Below are 26,474 nucleotides of genomic sequence, written 5' to 3' on the forward strand. Positions count from 1 at the left end.
AAGATGATTCAGGGATTGGAGCATCTCCCTTATGAGGAGAGACTGAGAGAGCTGGGACTCTTTAGTCTGGAGAAGAGAAGGCTGAGGGGAGACCTTATCAACGCCTACAAGTATCTCAAGGGAGGGTTGAAGGAGGAGGGAGCCAGACTCTTTTCAGTGGTTCCCACCGAGAGGACGAGGGGCAACGGGCACAAGTTGGAACATAAGAGGTTCCACTCAAATATGAGGAGAAACTTCTTCACGGTGAGGGTGACGGAACCCTGGAACAGGCTGCCCAGGGAGGTTGTGGAGTCCCCTTCTTTGGAGATTTTCAAAACCCGCCTGGATGCAGTCCTGAGTAACATGCTCTAGCTCTAGGCAATCCTGCTTCAGCAGGGGAGTTGGACTAGATGATCTCTATGGTCCCTTCCAACTCTAGAAATTCAGTGAAATTCAGTGAAATTCAGTGAAAAAATCAGTATTCCCACAAGTTGGGGAGTTAGAAATTCCCATGCATGCAAATATTCAAGAGTATTAAAAGCAGTTTAATAGAATTTATAACACAGAGATGGGAAATGGATTTACACAGAAATATGCTAAGTAGGGTTTATCCTTGCTAAGCTAAAAAGGACTGCAAAGATCTCCCTAAAACGTTAAGTGTAGCTCCTTCTTCTGTAGGTATAAAGTCAGCTGCTTGTAAACATACGTCTTTTATGAATGTATCAATCAGTACCTTTAAAAAGGTTTTTTTGTTAGTGGTTGGTTTCATCTGGGTTGTAGTTATTTTCGTTTGGTCTTGGTTTTGTTTTTCTCCCCAAAGTATTTCCACTGGAAACTTGTCCCAGGATGTGGTGGTGCAAACGTGAAGAAAAAAAATATTTTTTTCTAATTTCCGGACTTAAATTTAATCACAGTCACACATTTTGTAATCTTCTGTTAGCTGTACCTCATTGTGTACCAGCAGGACGTGTACATCAGCAGGAATCTTATTTTACCCCTGACTCTCCTACACTATACAAGGCAATGTTTTATAAACCCCTCTGTAATGTGGGCTCCACATGCCATTAATTGCATGTTTTTCAGTTTGAGTTCACATTTTTTTTCAAGCATAAAACCACTACTGAATGAATTATTCTAAATGAGGTGTCCAAAGTGCTACCAATTCCTTACTGTTACTGGAATAACTTTCCTGATGCATCCTAGGATCATATTGACTTTTTTTCACAGCTGTGCCATGCGCTCAGCTCATACTTCTTGATCGATCAGTAATACAGATATGTTCTCCTCCTCAGTTATTTCTAAGTAATAAGCCCACAACTTACAGCAGAATTGCATGTTATTGGCTCCAAATGACCTTTCTTCGTAGACTACTTGGAGTGTAATCCCATTTCTATTATTAAAGTTCAAACAGCCTTTTTGAATTATATTCCTATGTTCTTCTGAGCTGCTTATTGTGGAAAAACCTCCCTCCTTCTCCTATTCTCCCTGTCCTTTCCCTCCTCCTCACAGTTATGTCATCATAAAATTTACTTGGCACTAAACTATTATTTATATTATCTACTTCATTTTATATTATATACAGATATTTAAATTAAGTTATTAAAAACGCTGGTTCCTCTTTTCTAGTAATTGGAAATATACATTCAATTATTAACTCTTAATTGTCTCTTAGTATCAAATGGTCCTGGTCCTCGCCAGGTTAACTGACACTTGTACCAAAACAGATGTTAGCTTTCTTTGAGAGTACTCGTCCCAGTTATTTTATAACAAAATATTGATTTAATCTCTTTTGTGATAATACTGATGGGAGTCAGAGGCTGGAAACATACCAGTTACATCGTAAAGGAAATTGTCAGTATTACCAAACACTGAAGATCTATCTTATTTCTTCGTGGAAGCATAACTTTAAGGATAATAAATAGCAATGCTTTTAGTGCACCTTGAGAGATGTTGTGAATCCTTGCAATAAGACAGTGGAAAGCAAACAGAATCAGTACAGGATTGAAACAACACAAATACTCTGGAATATTAAAAATTGATATTTCTTAGCTGAGACAAATGAGTTCTGTTATCTCTATGTAATGTAAATACATTTATTTTATTTCACCCAAAAGTATTCAACTAAGTCAAGCCAAGGACTGGGGTTGTTCAGCCTGGAGAAAAGGAGGCTGAGGGGAGCCGTTGTCACTTTCTACAACTACCTGAATGGAGGTTGTAGTGACGTGGGGGTTGTTCTCTTCTCCTAAGTAACAGGACAGGAATAAATGGCCTTAAATTGGGCCAGGGGAGGTTTAGATTGGATATTAGGAAAAATTTCTTCACCAAAAGGGTTATCAAACAGTTGACCATACACAGTTGCTAATAGAGGGGGGTTTAATTCAGTTGTTAATGTAAGTGTTTGGTCAGTACAGAATACATGTGCTATTCATGTGCCAAAAATATGCTGGCCCCAATATAATGTAAGTATGTTTGCGAGGAATTTTGCCAAAACAGACTCACTTTCCAAGCAGAAGTTTGGTCAACTCATAGCCTTGTTTTAGCCATTATCATTAGATAAGTACTTCTTTCTACTTCAATCTCATACGACTTTACATTTCAGTGAATGAAAATCAGAACTTATATTTGACACTACTGAAATGGCACATCAGATTTCTCAAGTGTCCTTACCATAGAGGTATGCTTTAAAGTGCAGGATATAACAACATCTGCTTTCCCTGTTTTACTTATTAATATTTTCATTACGGTTTTGTTAGGAACAAAACAATCAAAATGCATATATAGACATCCCTAAAATAAAAACAGATATGTACACTTTCACAAGCATGTAACACAATACTCTTAGACTGTATTCCTTAAAGACGCCGTGGTTTTAAGCCTCTTTTGTTTCCTTTGCCTCTTTCTCAGTGCTATAACGCAATCCTCAGTGTTTCAGCACCAGACTTCAAATGAGAGATCTATTCAAAACACGCACAGACAAAATAAGTGGTTTCCTTAGTAATGGGAACTATGTGAAAGCCTCTGAAACAGCTCCTCCTCCAGTAAGTCATTATCTACATGATCCTTTCTACCCTCAACTTATTAATGTAAAGATAACTTCACATTTAAAGAAAAATACCTAATGCACAACCACAATTTTTGGCAGTCAAATTACAGAGGAGAAGGGAAAAAGTCACTGCATTCCTAATTAAATAGTTTGCTTTTTAATCAGTTAGGATGTTGCATGTTTCAGTGACATTTTAATTAATTTTCCAGATCCACAAGTTGAAAAAAAAAATGAAATTGTGGAACTGAACTACTAAGAACATCACTATGGTACCCCTTACAATCTAATAGTTTAGTGTATTTGATACAAACTACAATCAGGTAACCATATTCTGAACAAATCCATGCTATTCTTTGTCACCACTAAGATAGCTCCATAACAATTATCCATCACCACAGTTTGAGAATCCTATTGATGACATTGGAAAATTACTATGGCACTTCTCTTAATCTCAGAGTAAAAGTAACTAAAAGCAAAATGATGTTCTAGTTCTAATATTTAGCTTAATGACTCTGTTTGTACAGATTTCAAAATCAGCAATATAACATGTAAATAGTTATGAAAAACAAATAATCTAGAATTACTATTGTTGCCCACCTATTTTTAATATTAAACCACAATAATATGTTACAAAATAGTTTTTGTTTAGTTGCATCAAAAAAGGTAAGAGATTCAAGTCTGAAGTTCTGCCCTTAAGAAAGACACTGAGGCTTCCGTATATACTCAAAAAAATAAATGTGGCATTATCAAGCAAAGTGGCTAAATTAAAAAAAATATTAGTGAGGGAAGAGGTTCCCTCTCAATGATCGCGTAACTATTTGCCACACCACACAGTGTTAACAGAAAAATGTTAAATCCGTTTCAGAAACAAATTCCGACAAAAACTTCTTTCATAGAAAGGAAAACAGATATGAGCAAAGAAATGGAGAAAGTCCTCTCTATAAGGACAGAAAGTTCAAGATTTACCACCATCCGTAGGAATTGTAATACATCACAATCAGGATGAAAATTCTAGGCCCTATATTCAGAGTATTACTGCCACCATTTTCTTCATCAACCTCAGATACAGATTAACTCAAGGAGGCATGACATGAAAAGGCATACCCAATGTGCATACTGGGTTCCATGAGCAACCAACAGATCCTTATGAAATCATCAAGGGTATCTCAATCTTAAAGCTCTACCATTGAGAAGATCCCAATAAATTATATCCAATTACTATAGGGCACAAAACTGAGATATCACCACAAGACAAACATAAACATAATGAGAGTAAATCAGTTTAAAATTGGAATACATGCACTGAGCTTGAAAACCTCTTTACAGATTGCTTATTTCCTCTACCTAATCCAGCTGCACATAAGGATTCTCTAGACACTTTTCACTACTCTGTCTTCGTTAAGTTTCCCACACGGCACAGCGAGGTTGTGGTTGCTATGTGTGACTCACTTCCAGCCTTCAGCAGATGCTGGTATGCCAGAGATTTTTGCCTATTAAAATAGAGCCAAGGATGAAAATTAGAAGAACTCGGGTATCACTGAGTTAGACCCAATAGGAATAAACCATGTTAAGATTTTTCAGACCTCAGGACATTCCAGAAGGCTGACTATAGCTCTGTGACCCATAATGAGGAAAGAGATCACAGCTCTTGCCTGGGATCTTTCTGTTTTGTAGAATACGGTTGCTGTGTGAATAGGCGAATTTGCCGGAATATGCAAAATCCCCCTGATCTTCAAGATAAGCATCAGCTCATCACCACTGCTTTCATTCATCCCCATCACATATGATTGAATTTGCTTGTGTGCTTGTACTATAAGACTCCTTTTACTACGCAGTTCCAGATTTTGCTGAGTCATATAGCACCTACTACCTACATAGGTTTTAATGAAGTAACTGGTGCTTTATGTAGATCTGAACTTTTCCTTATGTGAAATTCTTTACAGGTTCATGGCCTAGATTTGTTTCCATCTGCTTTATCTCTATCCTATCAACACTAACTCTGAGATCTGACAAAAGAAAGTTGGTAGCAGGTTAAGTAATCTCAGCATAACACTTTCCATTATGATGTACAACTGTATTTAGAAACTTGTTGGCAACAAGCCTTTCATCTTCAAAAAAAGACAAAGAACAAGAGCTAGAAATGTTGCTTTTGCTTATCATTGAAAAAATTATTCCATTTCAGAGGGACATACATGTACATTAATAAAAGTTACTCTCTGTATCGAAGCATAGCCCTTAGGAAAATGTCAATAGTTACTTGCCATCATACCTAAAAATGCATGACAGTCAAATTGATGACATTGCACTGAAAATGCTGAAAGAATGGGGTTACACAATGTGGTGGCACGTTCAGCCAAATCAGTCAATGACAACTGCCTACAATTAGTAAGTCAATTAATAACTGATGAAGCTATAAGGCAGATATGTTTGAATCTGAGCAATTCTGAACCTTCATTCAGAAAGGAATACTTCCCCACACCTCACATGGAAGATACACTGAGGCTACGCTTTGCAGAACTGGTGAGAATTAATCTGTCAAACACCAGCTCCTTTCTTTTTTCACAGCAAGGGCTACAAGAAGAAAGTGCAAAGAGCCGCCGCCACTCAGCCCTCTTCCTTGTAGTTATGGTGCCCCAGAAACCAAAACAGGGGCACATGTAGTCATAAGCAATAAATCTATTCAAAAAGTGTCTCTTCTTTTGCACTTTGATATAATCTCTATGCATATGCACTTAGAAAGAATTTTTTTAATTGCCAATTTCTGATATAGAGTCTGTCATCCTAGAATTTAAATCAAATACTTATGGGTTTTTTACCTTAACTGCACAGTATTTATTTCATTTTTTAACTATACTTGCTGCACTCTAAACACAGCTGTGTTATCAGAGCCTGAAAACAGTAGAAATGGTCACCATTCACTCCCTGCACCACAACAAGCTACAGGATATTAAAGCCCAATGATGCTCAACCTTTCTGTGTAATGAAAAAAGGAAGAAGTTTTGAAATCCTCTTCCAATTTTGAGGAAAATGCAGACACAGAACCACCGTATTTTAATAACTAAGGGTTTTAAGCATCATATTAATTGTCCATTACAAACAAATAATTACCTGGTTTATTTTCACGTGCACTCAGTAATCAGATAAAATGCATGCTAAATAAATACCTGGAGTTAGCCTACATTACTTTCATCATCTCTCTATCAGCCTGAGTTATGTTTTTTCTACCCTGTAACCTAATAAGCTATATATATAATTCTGGTGAAATAGATTACATTGCTATTTTAAAACCACCAAGCATCATAGTGAAATCAGCAGGAAAATAACTTAATGAACCTTAATCATCATAATTGTATTGGTTATAAAAGATATTTTTCTCCTGCAGATAGTTCGAAAAAAAATATTCTTTAGCATTAGCTAAATTAAAAAAAATTCAATTATTTCACTTTTTATGAATCAGAACTTTATTATGATATAATAACATTTTAACTAATATGTAAATGTATGCCTATCAAGGAGGTACCTTAATTGCATATACAGTCTATCATAAGAACTCACTTTCTTTATGCAAGTATACTTTAGCTGATTTAATTATTTAGCCCTCTAATTACATAGTCCATACCAATCAACCAAAATTAAGCACTTCTATAATCTTAATTTCACATGTCAAATCATTGAATATGTTTTTGCATGACTCTCATGTTAACTAGAAAGCCAGAATTTGAATGAACGTGAGTGAGTACATGAGATTAGGGGCAAAACCCAAGAAAGCTTTCATGTAGGGTAATGGTAGTCTCTACCTATTCCCTTTTCATCAGGTGTCCTGTTTCTACACTGGTTGAGATAATAGAAACAGCAGTATTTACTTGGATTTAACAGAACAATTTTGCCCAAACTTTTTGAAATTTTCTTTTCTCTTTCTCCAACCACCATCCCAGCCCTGTAGCACAGGTTTACATATTTCATTTGGGATCGGTGTGACTAACCACACAGCTGAGATCAGGAAGGATTTCCACTTTTCCTGTGGGGGTTAGCATGGCAAGAAGTCTTACTTTTTTGGCTTCGGGTGTGCTTCCTGAGCACTGTCCCATGGAACATGGGCTGTTATGTTGTGCAGCAGGGAAGGCTCATAGGTTCTCTTTGGGAAGTTTACAATGGTTATAGTTACAGCTCATGGTGGTGAACACCAAGTACTATTAGAGGCTCCAAGAACCACCTTGTGGGGGAAAAGGAGAGACAAGGTTTCACCAATGAGCCCTGAGTTTACAGAAAGGTGACATGACATCTTTCTGGCCTGGGTGTTCACTGTCCCAACCCCAGACAAGGCAACCTGAAAGGTAATCAAAGATGGGTTGGCCCCAACTGTTTTTGTTATACCTCTTTAATTCACACTAGAAAAAAAAAAAAAAAAAGAAATGCGCATAATAAGAGAATGAGAGAAAATGGAAGGGCCACGTGGCCTTCCTTCCCACTCTAGAGTATCTCATGTATTTTCAGCATGTAACTTAACTGCCATTACTTCATACAAGGGACAGTCATACTCAGTTGTATGAAAACTGAAGAGTAGATATGTTGAAAAAAATTTAAAAGTTGCTCCCTCTACTTAGTTTAAATGCAGTATTCAAAAATTTGAGGCAGAAGGAAAAAAAGCCTTCTCTATTACAGCCACAACAACAGAAGTGAGTCAAACAGGACTGGTTTTGCAGAATTTGTCCTGACCAATTCTAACAACAGAAATTGTAAACTGAAATTTATTCAAGAATTTTGCATTACTTTAATTCACTTTTCATAATAAGTGATTTTATGAAGTGTAAAATCATTTTCTTACAGACTAAAACCAAAAATAATGCAGTCCACAATCTCAAAGTGAATCAAAATGATATATAGTATTCATAAAATAGTAACCATTTTATAATAGAATTCTGGTGCTATCGCTGTTACAAAAAGCACATTAATTTACACTGTTTGCTAATCTTCAGAAATTTTTCATACTATTATTAGACAGGACTGCGAGCTTTTCTTCAAACAAAGCAGAAATGTGAAATGAGAGCCACATCTCACTTCAATCCACTAGAGGGTGGCCTGCCTCAATCAGGGCTGTAGTACTGAGTTCATGCAAGATATTCAACGTTTTCTTCACTTAGACCTGTTGATGACCAAGTCTCTGTATTTCACTATTGTTCATCTTCTATGACAAAGTAATTTCCTTTATATAAAACAGTATGTATGATAAAAAATCCTTTTTCTCACAACATCTATCTGATTTATTGTTTTGCATATGGAGAAGGGATGATAGATTTTAGTGTGTACTTCACTTAAATTGAAAAAAAAAAATTGTGAATTATTTTACAATTTTTAAAACCTTCATAGTTTGTATGTCCTTTGTTCACAGATAGATAATAGAAATAAAATAAATTCTTCACCAAAGAGTATGGTACAAAGGGAGAAGGGAGAAAGACAGAAAGAAGGAAGGAAGGGAAGGAAAAATTGATGCAGCCTATTGTTTATATAATTAGATGGCCATAAAAGAGTCAAGTAGACAGAGATTGAAAGAAACTGACTTTGTTTAACCAAACCCTTTCTCACTTTATTCTGAATTTTTATTTCACAGCAAGATGTTTTACTGCTCCTACTTTCTACTGATAAATCTATGGTATAAAATTTTAATATTTTATAAAATTTGGAAAAGGAAGCATATGAAAAATCCTTTACTTATGGAAAAAAAACAAAAAACGGCAGCAAAACTGGGGCAGAGGGAGCATTTTTCCTGAATGGTTTCAACATGCTGTATTCCCTGAACTACAGCAGCCTTTGCAGAACTTCAGTGATCTCAAATCAGTTGTTCTGAACACAGATAACATCCTTATATAGCTTTAAAACAAAAAAGAAAAAAAAAAAAAAAAAAAGGATTTAATCCCTCCTGAGCTGTTCTGTTCTGTACAAACACAAAGCATGCCCTGTAACTCCCACAAATGGGAAGAGCTCTCTGGAAGCGTGCAGAGGCTCGTTCCGTCTGTCCGTCCCCGAAGCAGCAGTGTCACGTAACAGACAGCTTCCCACGGCCAACCAGGCTGGCGCAGCCGCGCGCACTACGCGGCATCTGGGCACGCCGGAGCGTTGGCTCCTCTCTGGGGAGTGGAAAGGGCTCAGTTATTAATGACCGCTGAGCAGGCAGCACCATGTCAGTGTGACAACCGCGCGGGTGAACGATGCACCACTAACCACCATGGAAACAAGGAGAAATAAGAAGAGCTAGCGAGCATCTCTCTCTCTCTCTCTCTCCCCCCCTCCCTCCACCCCTCTCTCTCCACTGGATTGCGAGCCTCAGCCAGCCAGGCAGCAACAGAGCTCTGGCAAACGTTAAGGGATCTCAGCTGGCAGCACAGAGAGTCTCTGGTGTTGTAGGATATCAATAGATACATCTTTGTATTATATACCGTTAGACACACGCGTGCACGCCAACCCCCACACACGCAGACATGCATGCACATCTATTCAGACTCTGGCTTTAATACAAGTATGTGGCTACCTGAACTAAGGAATCAAAATTACCGAGATGCAAGAACTCCTCCAGCTCTGAAACTACTCTTGTTATAGGGTAAGTTCCTCTTTATTTTCAGTTTTATCCTGACTTTTATCTTAACTAGTAAACTCTTTTCCCTTTCTTCCTTTTATAAAGTTATTTTATTAGCGTATTTCCACATTTTACTTTCTGAAAGGAAATGCAAATGCAATTTGCTTTTTGTGCCAGAGATAATCTATATGTGCTTGCAAGAGTATCAGATTTGTGCGTTTGTTAGCTTGCAAGAACATCAAAGGATAAAAAATTATAAAGGGGGAACATTTCCTCTTATGTTTCAGATGCAAAATCAAATTACACAGTTGCTCTGTGTTTTTAAACCAATAAAACAGATACAGGACAGCCTCCTTTCTTCTCTCCAGTGCTAGGATTAAGGGAAATGCTGTTTATGTTGGGACCTAAAAACCACTGAGCAACAAGGCTGAATGAGCATATCACAAACAGTTATTGAATTTCTGCCAGGCTACATCTTAAGGATTGTGGCAAATGACTTCGCTTAAAAACAACCCCTTTCCAGTCAGAAGGGACAGTGTGAATGTCTGATTACTGATGCAGCTGGAACGGACGCGTTAGGTAAAAAGGATCGCATTAAGCAGAAGAGTTCTAATCTTCTTTGGTAATTAACAGGGTCGCAGCAGGGTGCCTCTAAAGTATATTTTCATGTAAGGAGACTGTTCAAATCCATCACTATAAAAGCTTTGCCTGTTCTAGTATAGAAGGGTTCAGAACTGTTTGTCTTTGCTTTCCATGTCTTTGTTTTCACATGTCTAGTTGGAGTTTTTGCCCAGCACTGCTGTTCAGAAAGAGAAGAACCCAACATAGGTGGATGAAGGGGGCAGTGAATGCAGGGAGCTAGAAAAAAGACAGTGATTTTCTATTTGACCAACTTAATCTACATAAAATTTCATGCTAGCATTACTGTTGCCTACTGTGTTTGTGTTTATGCATGTGTATGTCATTTCTTTCATGCAGCATAAGAGTGCCTCAGATGAAAACACATTCAGTAAAGTCCATCAGCATGGATCTGTGATTCATGCATCAGTGAAAGCCAGAGAGAGATTTTACTTTACACCATGAAAAAGACAGGTTAGCTATATAATGCATGCTTCAAAGTCAAAAAATGCAACCCAAGTCTTCCTGCATGTTTTTGTTTGCTTTTTAGAATACCATGTCTGTATTTAAAACAGCTCAGCATTTAGATTTCTCCTGCCCCTTTTTCTCCCTCCACCCCTCACTCCTGTATATCTTGAAGAACATCATAAGGAATCTGTTCCTTTGCAGCAATGCAATTATTTGCCTGTAATTTTAGAGTTAGTGTGTTTCGAAAAACAAACACTGTGAAACAACCATCAACAGATAGCCAATGGCTGTAAGCCTGCCACCTTTCCATAAATGTCAGGAAACGGGTAGCTTAACAATATGTATGGTAAGAAGTCAATTAATTCAGGTGACCTTTGTAAATGGTGACAATAAAGCAGCTCTGACAATATGCCACAGCATCTGATATTCCCTGTGGAAAATGAATGAGCTTAAGAAGAGGTTTCCTTTTCAGAGCACAAAATGAAAGGTATTGAAGCATTAGCTCCTGCTATTGGCAAGCTTGCTTCCTCTGTTTCAGATGGTCTATGAAATCTGTTTAAACCAAGCTGGCTTATTTTATTAAGGGAACCCAAAAAATTCCTGGTTCAATTAATTAAATATCCTGGTTTTACCCACATTGCATGTGCATTTTAGTTGTTAAAACAAGAATTTCAAGCTACTGGTTTGGATTTGCACAGAATGTGCTATACAAGAAGGAGAGAAAACCTGATTCTGATCTCTTCATGCTATATGCAAAGGACTACTCAGATGAAACTTTTTCTATTATATACCACGGTACACACTCAGCTTTTCTTAATCTTTATCCTCACTCATTTTTAATGTAAAAATTAAGTAAATATGAGTAACTTTAATGCATGTTGGGTTTTGCCACATACACTCTAATGCACTACTTCAAAATATTATATAAATATGCCAAAGAGTTTCAGAAAAATGTGGTCATTCCAATCATACATGTACAGAGAAACATGTTTCATGTCTGAGTACGCACCAGAGACATTCTTAACTAGCAAACCAGTCAAATTGTATGGTGACTGTATTTTGGTTAATATTCCCTCAAAGCTCCTGCAATAATGTTGTAGTGTCAGACAATGACTGGCTGATGTTGTTATGGCAACCCTGAAGTACCGCCTTTCAGGGTGGTAGATCGGAGCATGACATCACAGCATGCCTGTTAGGAGTACCCACAAGTATGTGAGTATTTCTCTTTGCACCAGAATTAGACCAGATCAATCAGGTAATATTGCTACCTGTAATGCAGGTCAAAAATACCATGTTTGTTAACAAATCGAGAATGAGCAGATTATGAAACTACTCATGTTCTGCAAATCAATCATGATCACTTGTCCCTTGGCACTAGAGGACAAAATTAAGTGTCTGCAAGTGAGAGCAAAAGTGCTGGAGCCACATTCTTTGACTCTTATCCCTTCTCTCTATTATATCAATAATTCTACAAGCAAACCAAAAGCTTTGCTGCTTGGTGACAATCACACTAACTGTATATGCCTGGTGCTCAATAGCCAAATTTTAGAGCATCTAAAGCAACAGAAGAAGACAAGCAATAGAAAACAGAGTTTTTCAAGACAAGCTCTATCTTCTGAAAGAAAAGTCACCACAGATAAACAATTAAACGTTTTTCATAAAAGCTCTAGGTGTATGTTTTTGGTAAGTTGTGGTACATCAAGCTTTTAGTTAGTCATGTCTCCTTCCTTCAGATAGTACCATAAAAGCTGAAGGAAAAGAAAACTCTGGAGAGAGACATTGTCAGAAACTATCTTAGTAAACCCTTCCACTTTAAATTCCACAAACTCTACTTAATATCAACTAGCAAAAACTGACAACAAAAAACTAACTTCACACATAGTGCTCAAGGAACTGTTTTCTGAATACCAAAAACCGGTCAGTTTCTAAACCACAAATTTTTATGGTTGGGTTTGTTTGGGGTTTTTTTAACAGAATAAGTCTTCAAGCCCTCATACTACTTCAAAAAGAATATTAATTCTCATTCCAACAATAGAACAAGCAATTAAAATCCTTTACTTTACTGAAGGGAAAATTCCAGCAGAATTTGAGAAGAAACAGTAGTGACAGATGTCATTAGAAAGGTCATTAAACACATTAGTATTAAGAGAAAAGTCAATACTTCTCATTATAACTGTAATGTAACCATAAAAACGAATTACTGCGCCTTTTACTTTTTAAACTGACCAGTCCACAAACGGTTAAATGCCATTATTGTAAAACAACATTGTTCATAAAGAAATTTCCTTAATATTTTTGATGCCAAAAACTTTTAAAGAAACAGTGTGATCTTCAGTGTTATACACAAAATCTATAAATGATGTCAACAATGTTTTTGCAGTAAATCCATATTCTCAGCTGACCTGAACTGATGAAGTTTATTAGCACAGCACATGGAGCTGTACTCATGTGTGCCAGAGTAATATCCAATATGGATGTCAATCAGATTAGTCCACTTTGGGTTCTTTGTGGAGTAGCTGAGCGTGCCACCTGGTGAGAAAGAACATTGTAATGGGGGCAAAATACAAACTACTTTCACAATTTTTTTTTATCCAATTACCACCTCCTGACAGAATTTCCTATTCTTTATACATGGAAGATTGTACTATGCAGTAAATCAACCATAATAAAAAGTATAGCGAAGAACTGAACTTGTCTTGAATATTTAAATAAATGTTCTAGTCACACAAGCCAAACGAAGTAACATTTGATAAATAGCATTATATTATGCTCATTTCCTTTATTTTATGATTTCTTAGCTTGAAATTATAAACTGCTTGGAAGAACAAACTACAGACATGTTCTTACCCCTAGCATTCCAAAACCTCCTTGCTGGTTTTCTGCAAAGCGCTAACAAATGCAAAGAAATCAAAATGAAGGGAAAGTTTAATTTCATAAACATGAATTTATGCAATGTATCCTTGAAATAATTATCCTTCATTTAGAAATATTTCTTCTTCACAAAAAATTTATCTCAATGAAACTCACTCTCTTTCAGCTTGCCTATTCACTTGGCCACAAGCAGTAATGCTCTATTTTGAAGGAAATAAGAAATAAGATCTCTGTCCTACCATTATTTCTATTCAGCTGCTGTGTTTCTGGAATTCATTAAAATATCTGCCCCAAATTTAATGGTAGCTTAACTCTACTGACCTCTGAATTAGAGCACAAAAGAATTTTTTGCCTCTTTTCTGCTCTCAATTCCCACAATTGCAGTCAAACTGGGAAATGCTTTTTGACAACATTGGCACAAAATAAATCATTTAGCAATTCCCTTTCCTGCATAAGCATCTGTATTTAGAGGTAAACACTGCAAAGCTGAATAAAATGCTACAGGGAATATTTTTTCAAAATATCTACTGATTATTAGTATTACCCCAAGAGTCTTTTACTAGAGGGTTCTTGTCATGCAAATAACAACTACTGCCAGGAAATACTTTAAAGTCTCTAAAATATTTGGTATAAGAAAGGTAAAAATCTTAAGTTTAGCTGTACCAAAAATTCCCTGGATGTCCAGCTACCAGTATGAAAAAAAAAAAAAAAGAAGGTTGTTTATACAATTCTCTGTCTAGGGATCAGATCGTTTCAGAAATTGCCTGTTGAATAAATTACAAAATAATAATCCAGAATAAACATCGGGTAACAGAACACACAACAAAGAGGAAATTGTGCACTGAGACATTTTTTAAATCACCATAGAATAGCTAACATCCAGGATGAGAGAAGATGATTCTCCCAATAATATTGACAAAGGCAACGTGACAGTCAGAAATTACTAGGGCTCTTCTAGTGTAGTCTTGAGTTTAGAAGAAACTATGGCTGACAATCAGGTTGGTTCGGTTTATCACCATGGTGCTAAAATAAAAAGGCATCCTTATTCGAGACAGCATAAGAAATATATCCCTGACTTGGGAGGCATTTAAATAAGTGCAAATGTGTAACTTGTTCCCTGAATAAGGATAAACACAAATGTCTCCTAGTTCTGCCTTACAATAGCGGCACATCTCTGCTGAAAATGGAGATATATACGTGTCGCTCTTTATATCATATTTATGTGATTTATTCTGTACCTAAAGTCCTAATAAAATTGTTCATCTTGACTGGAATGATTTTTATGCAGAAACAGAGACTTTTCTCAAAGATTTTAGCCAGTGTCACAGTAGCTGTAAATCGAAGGACTAGAGACATTCGTTTCTTCACCCCAAGATCATTCCTGTTGCCAAGTTGTCTCAAGTCCCTGAACTTCCTCTCCCCTCTGCAAAGCAGCTTTCTCTAGAGGTCATGTCAAGCATCACCAATTTTTGCAGATGACACTTAACAGTCAGCTAATTCACAGTATGTCTACCAAAGTGCAGAATTACCTGCTGAGTTCCCCACATCAGCTGCTCCACGTTGCAGGCCACAGAAGCAGAGAGGCAGAAGACCCTGCTCTAGTGAAGGCTCACGTGGGTGCTAAGCCTTCCCAAAAAACCTCCTCCTTGTGCAACAACAGCTCCAAGCCTACTGCACAACACAAAGCTGTACCTTTACATGTCTCCCATATGGAAATCAGGCACTGCTTTATAATTTTTTTGTCCCTACCCCATGCAAAAGTATGTTCCAGAAACAATACAATTATGAAGTACAATATTTTCTCTTATCAAATTCCAAACAAATTAAAAAAGCCTTTCTCTATGAAAAATAAAATTACAGTCAAGTGGCGCTTCATTACCACTATAGCTTGAGGGACACTATTTGCACAACTCCCATTAAATACTGGTTTATAACAACAAAGAGGTACTTAGGTTGTCCTCTAAGCATAACATTGCAAGTTTATCCTATATATGTTCATTTTATTACATCTTTTTGAATATATACTTCTTTTTACACAGCAGGCACCATGTTCACTTTGAAAAAAAAGACAGTGGTGCCTGTACAGTAGCTATTTCATGACACTCCTGGAATACATTAATTTCACTACTTACTTCATTTTAATTTTTTCAGCCAGTAACTTACTGGTAAGGCCAAATACAAGGCTAAAACTCTACAGCACTTGAGAGAAATGGAATGATTAATGATCACTATACCAGTTTATAGAAGTATCCTTATGAAGTTGGAGAAGAAAAAATGAGGTAATTGCAAATATAATGATCTATAAAGCTAGAAATGTTTGTCTGAATAGCAATTTCACCCAGCATGTGTAATTCAGGAAACATTCTTCTGAATGTTGCTTTGATATAGATTATCCAGTGATCGATACTGTGTCAGACAAACACATTTTTGGTCATTTCATTTTCATTGTACGATAAGAAACAAAAGGGATATTCAGCATATTATTTTAGGGTTAGACTCTAAACTCCAAAAACACATAAGGGAAAGTATTCTGCCCTCCAAGAGCAGCAGTTGAGCTTCTGAACTCTTTCTTGGGCAGAAACAACAGCCAGTGAATCTGTGGAACTGCACAGCAATTATCCTACATTTTTCACTCTCACAGACCCACAGAATAATTTGCATGTTTGGACACATATCATACAAACCCTATACTCACTCTGACAGGAAGCAATCCCCTTAGATATTAGCACAGAGACTAATTTTAATATGATGAACCTAGCTCTACATGTCAGTGGTATTACCTGTAAAATAGTACATTTTCATTCCTAAACTTGCTACCAAGAACCCGTGGTTCAGAACAAGTCCTAGTACACTTGGACCATATCCTCACCAATGGTCTACTTCAGCAACATCAGGGGAGCTGATGCATTTGTGTTCACACTGGTAAAGATGCTTCCGCACCTTTAAAGCACAATAAAAACCAAGTACCAGTTTTCATTCTGTAACGATACATTTGTAACAGACATTACGACTTTAAGATATAAACCAAAGAAAATCTGATTAACACCAACTCACACAATATCTATAATTGCCTCATTAGCCACAGATACTAAAGCCTAAATTGCCCTCTCTTGCACCTCTAAAGCTGGTGCTACTGTATATGGCTGGTGATTTCTGATGTGTTCAAATACCTCAGTAAAACCAGGCTGGATCAAAACCATTGTGGGAGCCTCAACTGAAATTGTTATTCTTTCTTGATTTTTAAGCTAATTGTGTTTGTTTCCACTATCCCATTAACATTGTTTTCACAGAGTTCCATGTAAAAGTAATTATAAGAGAACTATCTGCTAAAAACAAACAAATGAAACTATTACCATCGAAATTTCCATACTAGAACAATCCAGAAAACTTTCACAGATGGTCCTCAGAATTGCCATCTTTGAGTGTAATTTTACTTCCATTTGTGGTAAATAGCAAAATTCCCATTGATGTCAACAGATGCAGAAGGGATTCGTAAATGCTTTTTCTCTTTGCTTTTTGGTGTTTTCATGATTTTTATATCTAGAAATACAAAATTCATCATGTTGCTTCATTTCCACTCATGGCACAAAGTAAAAGGCACAATAACTCCTTGAGAACTTTTCTTCTTGTTTAGAATAATCCTAATTACTATACATTTAACGGTACAGCCTCTTTATCTAAGACATCTAGACAAAGGTCCACAACTTTCTGAAAAACGAGACTTCCAATAAAAGGAATTCTAGCTAGTCATTTCAAAAAAAAAACTTGAAATCACAGCCCATATTGCCTAGAAAAGTTGGCTGGGTACTACACTCTGAGAGACCCTGGAAACAAACCCAATTTTTAACTTCTGGTCAAATGGATTTTAATTAAGTAGAATTATACCAAACATTTGGCAATTATTGTGCATTCTGGTTTGCCTGTGTGAGGAAACAGTAATATTCAGAAACAATGAATCGCATATCACCAGTCCTGATGAAAAGAAGTAAATCTCTTCAATATTTAATATGCACCTTACCTTGAAATATAGACATTAAAACGACGTTTCAAAAATGAAAACACATGGTTCCCTCTGTAACATTTCCTCCTATTTGCATTTTACTTTTCTGTGATAAATATTTTTCCATGAAGGAAATCAGTATATTGTCATTCTATCACCTGTGAGTAACAGGATTAAGATTATGTATATTTTGTTTTTAAGTGTTGCCATAATTAATTTACTTAGTAAAAAAAGCCAAAACAAACAAACAAACAAACAAAAACAACACAAAAAAAACCAATCAAAACCCCCCCACCAAACTATTTTTTGTTTAATTTTATTTCTCTCACTACTTGGCAAATGAATGAGGAAATTTAAAAGTTTTGTCCAAAGAGCCTGGACATCAAAGACGTATTCCTATTCCTGTCATTAGAAGCAGTAATTCTCCCAGACATTCAGAGACTTACCATAAAACTGGCTTTTCACTCTACAGTCATAACAGTTAACTTGCAACACAGAATTTTTTGCAGCTCTTCATGATTTGTGTCCTATTTTCTAGACCCGTGTCCATTAATGAATTATATCTCTTGGTAAGGAATATACTGTGATCCTCTGACACTCAGATATTCACATTTGTGGCAAAAAAAAACAATCAAAACCCCCCCACCAAACTATTTTTTGTTTAATTTTATTTCTCTCACTACTTGGCAAATGAATGAGGAAATTTAAAAGTTTTGTCCAAAGAGCCTGGACATCAAAGACGTATTCCTATTCCTGTCATTAGAAGCAGTAATTCTCCCAGACATTCAGAGACTTACCATAAAACTGGCTTTTCACTCTACAGTCATAACAGTTAACTTGCAACACAGAATTTTTTGCAGCTCTTCATGATTTGTGTCCTATTTTCTAGACCCGTGTCCATTAATGAATTATATCTCTTGGTAAGGAATATACTGTGATCCTCTGACACTCAGATATTCACATTTGTGGCATAAAGCCATCCTCCTCTGCCTTTCGGAGAGATGTCTAACACTGGAGTTTGGTTATTCTTAAAGAAGGTTCCATTCACCTATAGTTAGCACGTCTCACCTCAGTAATTCCATTCTGTTCATGATCATTACTGTCACATGGGAAAATGGAAATGAGAAAAAAACAAAACCAACACCACCACCCCCCAAATTATTTCATTTACGTATTTTGACCTGTGCTCTCAAGCTACTAACCCAGATGTCACTAACATTATGGAGATAATACAGTATTTTTTACTAAATAGGCAGAGTTTAACATCTACATTAAAGGATATTATTGTCATTAACACTGGAAATGTCCTTAATGTTAAATTCTTTGTTGCTCCATTTTAATGGCAGAAGTTATAGTACTTATTCCTGTATTTCCTTCTATGAATTGGAATAATTTCTAACTTTTATACCCATTACTAATCCTGTTCACAGTTACATTTGGAAGCTGCTCTAAAAAACACTGTATTATTTATATGGTTTACCAATTAAAAAAAATGTGTGATTTCATTGGAAAAGTATTGATTCAAATAGAATAGAATGCATTCTCTTGTAACTATGTATTTGCTGTGAGGGTTTTGAAAGTGGAAGTCACAGAAAGGCTTTCCTATTTATATTTAGATACTTACATAAAAGAACTTCCTCTAATAAAGTTTACATTTTAAAGTTGCTGATTGCTAGTACTCCCACTGCACTCAGGGACTTCTCAATGCAATCCAGATCTTTTTTAGGCATTTAAATATTACCTTCAGTAGGTGTCATTTAACAATAAACTATAACTAGAACAGAGAAGTAAAATCCCATGCAATTTCAAAGATTTAATTGCTGAAGTGTTAAATTAACCATACATTGTCAAAATTCCCAAGTACCTTTGGTCACCATCAAGTACATTGTTGGTCACCATCTCAGTTGAGGCAAAGTATACAGACCCACATACTTGGAGCTGGCATACTTGGAATTAGGCCAGCACAGGTCCTGGCCTTCTGTTCCAAACTGAAATGCTTTTTGCTCTTTTAAGGGTTGGAAAACACATAAACTTTCTGATTTTCAAGTGTTATTCTTCATCACTGCTCTGACAGTCTCTGAGGTTTACCAAAAGTTCACAGAATGCAACAAAACCCTTTCCATTTACCTCAAGTGAATGTGAATTAAGTCTTTGTAGCCTTTACTTAGTTTTATTTTTGTTTTCTATATCAGTTCTTCAAACAATGTCTTCTGCTGGTATATTATTATATCAGCCCTAGCAGTAGCACAGAGAACATAGAAAACACTACAAAAATGAAGACAAATTGCTAAAAGGTTTCTCTAAACACACATCATACATGCCTGTCATAAATATGGCACAGAAATGATAATAAATTACGTTGAGATTGTAGACTACCTACCTACAACTACTCATATAAGCATATAAAAGTTGTGGCATAAATCTGCTGTACTGCTATTTAATCCCTTATGTAGAGCTTAGCCAAACTTTAAAAAAGTCTGACTATATTTTGTGCAAGTCATCTACTCCATCATTAATTGAAATGTAGATGTTTTAATAGAAGTGATAAGGAGTAATCAATATTCAGGCTCAGGAAAATGTTCAATTTCATAAAAAAATAAATCTGCATTAGCATTGCTTAAAAAGAAATTTTGCTTGGGCCATCAAAGTACAGTACTGAATCCACATGGACCAAAACCAACCATGATCTACGTGGAATGGGGAGATCAAAGAATAAGGTTAACAAATCCTGTACAGCAAGTAGTAAGAACCTCCTAAGTTTGATTTTACCTTCCATAAGCCAGTCTGACATAACAGCTGACTGCTTTGAGCAGGACATGAGACTAGAGACTGAGATCCCTTCCAACTTGACTCTCCCATGATCCTCTCAATAGAGGGGGTTGTTCCTTTGCCAACATTGTCTTAGGTAATGATTTACAGCACCACTGTCCTCATCAGAGCCTGCATAGATATCTTAGCATGACTGCATCGGACAAGAGCAATTAAGATGTCACCAGAGCTGAACGGCGCTGCCCAATGTGTCTTGCAACATATTTTGAGTTTCACCTCTGAGCCAGTGGCACGGAGTTGAAAATTTTGAGAAGGCAGGCAGTCTGATAGGCTTCTAACAGCTATAAAGGAAAAAATCCTTCCATTGAGTCACGAGGCGATATTTGCTTTGCTGTTACCTACCAAGAGAAGGTAATTTGACCACATCCCAGCAGGATGCTAAAAATTGTTTAAATGCCCTCCTATCTTGTTTAAAATTTTAAAATAACACACTATTTTTATTCAGATAACAGAAAACAACTATTTTCTAGTAGGGGAGAAGAACAATTCCCTGAAACATTACCATCTTAATTTTTAATCTGTGTATTTCTGCTCAGCCAGGTGTTCAGTGTATTCCACAGATCTGGGACTGAATATACTACTGTTTTATATACTGTCTTGAAAAATACAGCATTAGCAATTGTGAATTAGAATTAGCATAATGACCACTTCATATTGAGCTCTAAACTTCGACTTGCACTTCATATAGTGAATATACTTAAACTGTGTCACTCTTTACATGATATAAACCTAAAATGAGTTTCATGAGGAGTGATTCTGCTGAGAAATCTTGCCAGTTTAGAGCTATTATTTGTGCTGAGTTTCTCATAGTTATCTCCAATATCAAGATTCATCCAGTAATTACTTCTACCAGAGTAATTTAAGAAACATGAACCGGTCAATTAGAGTCGCCTAAAATTTAGAGTACCCTTATATAGATGATTAAATGAACACAAGTTTTAGTCCTAATCTTTGAAAAAAAAGACAGCAATGTGCAAATGATGACAAACTAGAACCATGCTATAATATTATATGTAACTTTGTTGAAGCTGTGGAATGTAAATCAGGGCAGAAATAAGCTGCAGCACTAAATTCCAGTGTTTGCTCTAATGTTATTTGTGGATAACATAAGACAGCCTTTTCAGTTTTATGTTCTGAATGCACATAAAATCGTCATGAGATTAGAGAGAGGGGGTTGAAAACCTTGAAAGTATTTTTCTCATATTAGAAACTACCTTGTGCACAGTTTGCACTTCTGTTCTTCAGCATGAGTGAAAGGTATAATTTGATAATGTTCTTTAAGAAAAATGTTTCTGAAAACATAAATTATATTGCCAATATTAATCACTGGTACTATATCAATTCTCTAAATCAATATTCCAGCACAAGCATACTCTAAACTCAAAAGTACAAAGAACAAAGAATTTTAGAAATACCAACCATTTCACCAAAATTATACCAATAGGCTATTGCTTAGTTATGATCTTCACATTTGCCTCACAAAGTTCGCTTGTTGCCATTCACTAGGGTTAAGTATTTGAATGCAATTAAAATCAAAATGTTAATGATATCTTATAAAATTCTTTCTTCTTATAACAAGGATGTGTTTCTCTTTACGCAACAATTTGCAGAATTCATGACCATTTTCAAAACAAGCACAAAAAAGTTTGCCTGAACAAGAACTCCCTAAATGGAGTCCTAAATTGGACTCATATGAACAATGAAATCTGGTCTTTCTAAATGCCCGCAGATGCTCATATTCAAGACAGATGCTTAATGAAATTTGACCAATTACAGGAAGTCATATTTAAGTGCACAAGACAACTTTTAAAATCCAATTTCATTTCTGCTTACATGACCTGATAATCACACCCAGCGAACATGATCAGCACTTACAGCAACCACAGCTACATCTTATTGACAGTAAATACAGATAGTTTGACAGGGCAAAAACCAGTTTAAGCTTAGTTGCTCAGTGTGTAAATGACTTCCTGGGCCATGCAAAATACAAGTGTACGGAGAGATTCAAGGTAAAAGCTGAAGCAGATCTAATTCATTGTTATGTAAATACTATAGAGGAAAACCATAAAAAACAAATTGAGAATATTCGACTGTATATGATACTGCTTTCAATACTGCAAATTTACATGTGTTTTATTCTTGGACTTTTCCTTCAAAATGCAAAAAATGGTTTCCCTAGCAACTGCCACATGTTACTCAGTTTATTTCTGAGACACAGAGCAGCCTATATCAGAATAATACTGTGCGCTTTTATCAGGATCTCTCAACACCACAGAGAATGGGGAACTAAGTGTCACAACATGTACCTGTATTTTCTCAAAGTTTTAAGAAGACATATTAAAGAAAGAGTAGTTGTATATATTCTGCATGTAACTTTTGTAATCTCATTTTCTTTACTGCTTTATGTGTGAATTAAAAAAAAAGATCAAGAGTTGTATGGAGAAAAATGTATAATCTGTCCAACCTGACAGTTGCTTTCTCCATTCTTCCTTCATTACTGTTCTAGCAGACTTCTATACCATACAAGTAAAACTTTCAAAACTCCTTTAATGATATAGGAGATATCATTTTCCAAAGCATAATCATAAGGTAGATCTCCAATTCCTGTCATCCATCAAAGGTTAAGTTTTTGTTCAAAGTAAGAATTAAAGCATTTCACATTTAATCATTAATTATCCCTTCCCAAATGAAGTGAACTCTTTGTTACATACCTAGGCCCTATATCATTTATGACATGCCTTGCAATAGTAGTACAAAAAATCAGCATGCTAAAAATGGAGCCAACTAAAGTTAGCCATTAATGAACACACCTTAAGGAAAACCCTGTCATTCTTTTGCATTTTGAAGGCTGGAAAAAGGCCTCTTTGTTGACTGGAGATCTGCACCCCAGGTCTTAGAGACAGACCTTTTTCCAAGCAGTCGGCACAGGAATCAAGGTAGGACTCATAATTCTAGTTTCTAGGCCAAGCTAGGGAATCTCTTTTACCCCACCTCCCAGTGCATTTTTTTCTGGTTTTCACACGAAACCATTTTTGGATAGAGGATAGAGGAAAAAGCTAAATCCTGACTCCTCATTCCAAATATATAAATGTGCCCATTCAGATTATAAAAATATTTCTACATTTGTACTTGAAACAGAATAATCAAAATTAATAAATCTTTGGATATAAATAGCATTAAAATGTTTGAATATCCTTCCTACTAGCTATTTTCACAAGTTCTAACCAGCAAATGCTGCTCTGCCTACTTGACTTGTCTTTACTGACTTCTTCTATGTCATCATGTACCTTAGGAAAGAATACAAAAGCTGAAGAACACCTCAACAGAAGAAAACAAGCCCAGATACTTTTTTTTTCTGTAGTTACCAGATATGGAAACATTGCAAAACTTAGGCAGAATGGCATTTGACTAAAAATGCAAATTACAATAATTAGATTGATGAGAAAAACAGCAGGACTTGAAGAGGGCAGAATTTTTGAGAGGTCTAGTAGCATAAGAAGCTCTTGGCTTGGGAGGGTAAACAGATAGAGGCTAATTCTGCATTTAGGCTTTGGGAAGAATTCAAGCTAAAAGTGCCTCAGACATTAAGGAAGGCTTATGAGATTGGACTAAAACTAACACATTAATCTCATATATACCACATACACCTACACATATTGGGCAGTCCAAAACACACCTCCCTTTGGAAGCACAAATACTTTAAATAATTATTACAGATATATAAAAATAAAAACAATAACTTCAAGTGCAATGTTATGCTAGTCCAGAACACACACACAGAAGTGATTAGATTTTTACAATTCAAAAGAACTTACCTTTAGTAATACATAAAATAAATTATTCTTTTGATGCTTAGTTTAATCAAACTACAGAAACAGAATAGCGGGGAACATATAAACAGACTTTTTTTTGCATTCCCTTGGGGCACAATATAGAGTAATCAATTGTAAATTAATTGGGGAAAATTTGTTTTGCATAGCACGGAGAGGCAAAACATTAATTCAGAATCATTTGCTTAATGGCATTTCTAATATGTTATGCATGTATTCAGCCTAGTTTTTTATAGCGAGATGCAAAACAATTACCAAGGATGTAAATACCAATACACCATAATCTACATCTCTATTGAAAAAGTAGAACTAGAGTCAAAATACTAGATAATCAGTAATTTCTACCAAGGAATATTCAGAGTAGTTATTTGAGTGTATGATATCCTTCATCAATTAATGAGAATTTATAATTCTTATATTTAGGTTCACTCAGTACAGATATGCAAAGCCACTCATGACAGCGCAGAGGTTGCATGTATGTATCTGTCTGTATGTAAACATTCAAGTCCGTGCTAGCTCTGCATACATTACTTTCTTTAGTTCTTATATAAACTTAATACCCGCTCTAAGTACACTTTCAGTAGAAATCAATACTGGTTTTAACAATATAAATACATATGTCTAGATATATTTTTAAACAAACTTCTGCTTGTCGTTTACCTTGTATTTGTATAGATAGAAAAACAGATACAAGAAATATCACACAGAGAGAAATTTTTTAAAAAGCCACTCATAAAGTCGCCAAACACGTCTTCAAGGGAAAGGACAAGCACATAAAGTAATAAAAGAAAAATCTGTATAAAAATAACAAGCATTTTGCATTTTACTGGCCTTCAGAAAACTAATTTTAATTGGCGACTTACGGAATATGAGATTGAATAAATGCCATTCTTCCTCTGATTAAATGTCAAGGCCATAGACGTGTTGTTTGAAAGTGAGTGAGCAATAATTTGGTGAGTATAATGAACCTTCCAGATGATTTATCTGTGCAATACTTTTCTTATCAATGAAACTTCACAATCTGGTGTCTCGAATTGTAGCTTCTTTATTATGATATGTTTTGGTTTAATAAAATTTCATTTTTATTTTAACAATAGAAGCAAACTGGTGCAAATCTAACCTGATTGTGACTAGATTTCTGCCAGTAGGCAGAGAGGAAGGAGCAGTCCAAAATCTTATTACTTATCTAGAAGAGAGTGGCCTGTGATGATTTTTCCTTTTCATACCATAAATGAGACTTGAGAACCCTATTTTCAAGTTCTTGTCCTCAACTCCACCATTTCCACAGCAAGAGGCACTCTAGGTCAATGTGGTTATCTTAGAAAGCTAAGTTTTTTGTGACTCTGTACAAGTCTAAGCTCCAGAGGCCCTCTAGGTCCATGTGGTTATCTTAGAAAATGAAGATCATCACCACACTATTCTACAATCTATGCCTAACCAGACACAATTGAGCCCTTAGGAATTAATGGACTTTTCTAAGTGGTATAAGAAGAATCTCTCAGCAGAAAAAAACCACTGTGCACTGGACCATTCTGTTCAGGTTCCTTGCATATAAGAATTCAGGAAATAGTTCACAAGTATTTCTAGTATTTTTAGAACTTATGGCTATAACATAGGAAGATAAAAAATGCAAAAACTATTTGCAAAGGTTACTGAGGCACTCTGAATGGTATCACAGGACAATATTTGCATCTTTTTTTTGCTTTTCAAATTTGTTTGAATGATTAAATCTGTGTTCACACAAAAAGTTGTGCAAAATGAATTTTGGGTCTATTGTTCAGCTGCAAAGCAAATTCTGGTTTGGATTCAACAAAGTTCATGAGCAATAGTTTGTGAAAAATGAGTCATTCACTTAGAAAGTAGCTCCAATATAAAGTATTACATAGAGCAAACAGTAAACTCGGAATATTAAACAACAAATACGAATTACTGTATTTATTCAAATTGCTTAAATGAAAAAAAAAAAAAATCAAAAAGAACATGCACTTAAATTCTGTAATCTAGAACCAGGAATTGAAATCTAATACATATGACAGCACACTGCAGAAAGTAGGAAGGCACTGATAACACAGACAGACATGGAGCTTAGGCTAGAATTTGATATCTCTCAGATTATGTGTGATAAAAGCTGAGCTCTTGTAGCAGACTGATGGTGTGGTGATTTCTAGTTTCACTTGTCTCTTTTGGGCCTAGAAAGGACTGAGAAGTCTAATTCTTACCACATGGATCCTTTAAACAGCCATTAGGCAGATAGCCTTAGTCTGA

At 35.8% G+C, this 26,474-nt stretch overlaps 2 protein-coding genes across 5 annotated transcripts in view; one reads left to right on the forward strand and one right to left on the reverse strand.

Annotated features, from left to right (window-relative positions):
* Positions 1 to 26,474, reverse strand: part of IMMP2L (inner mitochondrial membrane peptidase subunit 2) — a 473,407-nt gene that overhangs the window by 235,578 nt on the left and 211,355 nt on the right. The gene's annotated exons all lie outside the window — the stretch shown is intronic.
* Positions 9,070 to 26,474, forward strand: part of LRRN3 (leucine rich repeat neuronal 3) — a 34,794-nt gene continuing 17,389 nt past the window's right edge. The window contains exons 1-2 of one of the 2 annotated variants that reach the window (XM_014964180.1): positions 9,070 to 9,617; positions 10,572 to 10,685. The gene's annotated coding sequence lies outside the window, so the exon portion shown is untranslated. The remainder of the gene's footprint in view (positions 9,618 to 10,571; positions 10,686 to 26,474) is intronic. The other variant, XM_014964179.1, reaches the window with a different exon arrangement.

This window comes from Calidris pugnax, unplaced genomic scaffold (assembly GCF_001431845.1).
Source record: "Calidris pugnax isolate Ruff unplaced genomic scaffold, ASM143184v1 scaffold44, whole genome shotgun sequence".
Lineage (NCBI taxonomy): Eukaryota > Metazoa > Chordata > Aves > Charadriiformes > Scolopacidae > Calidris > Calidris pugnax.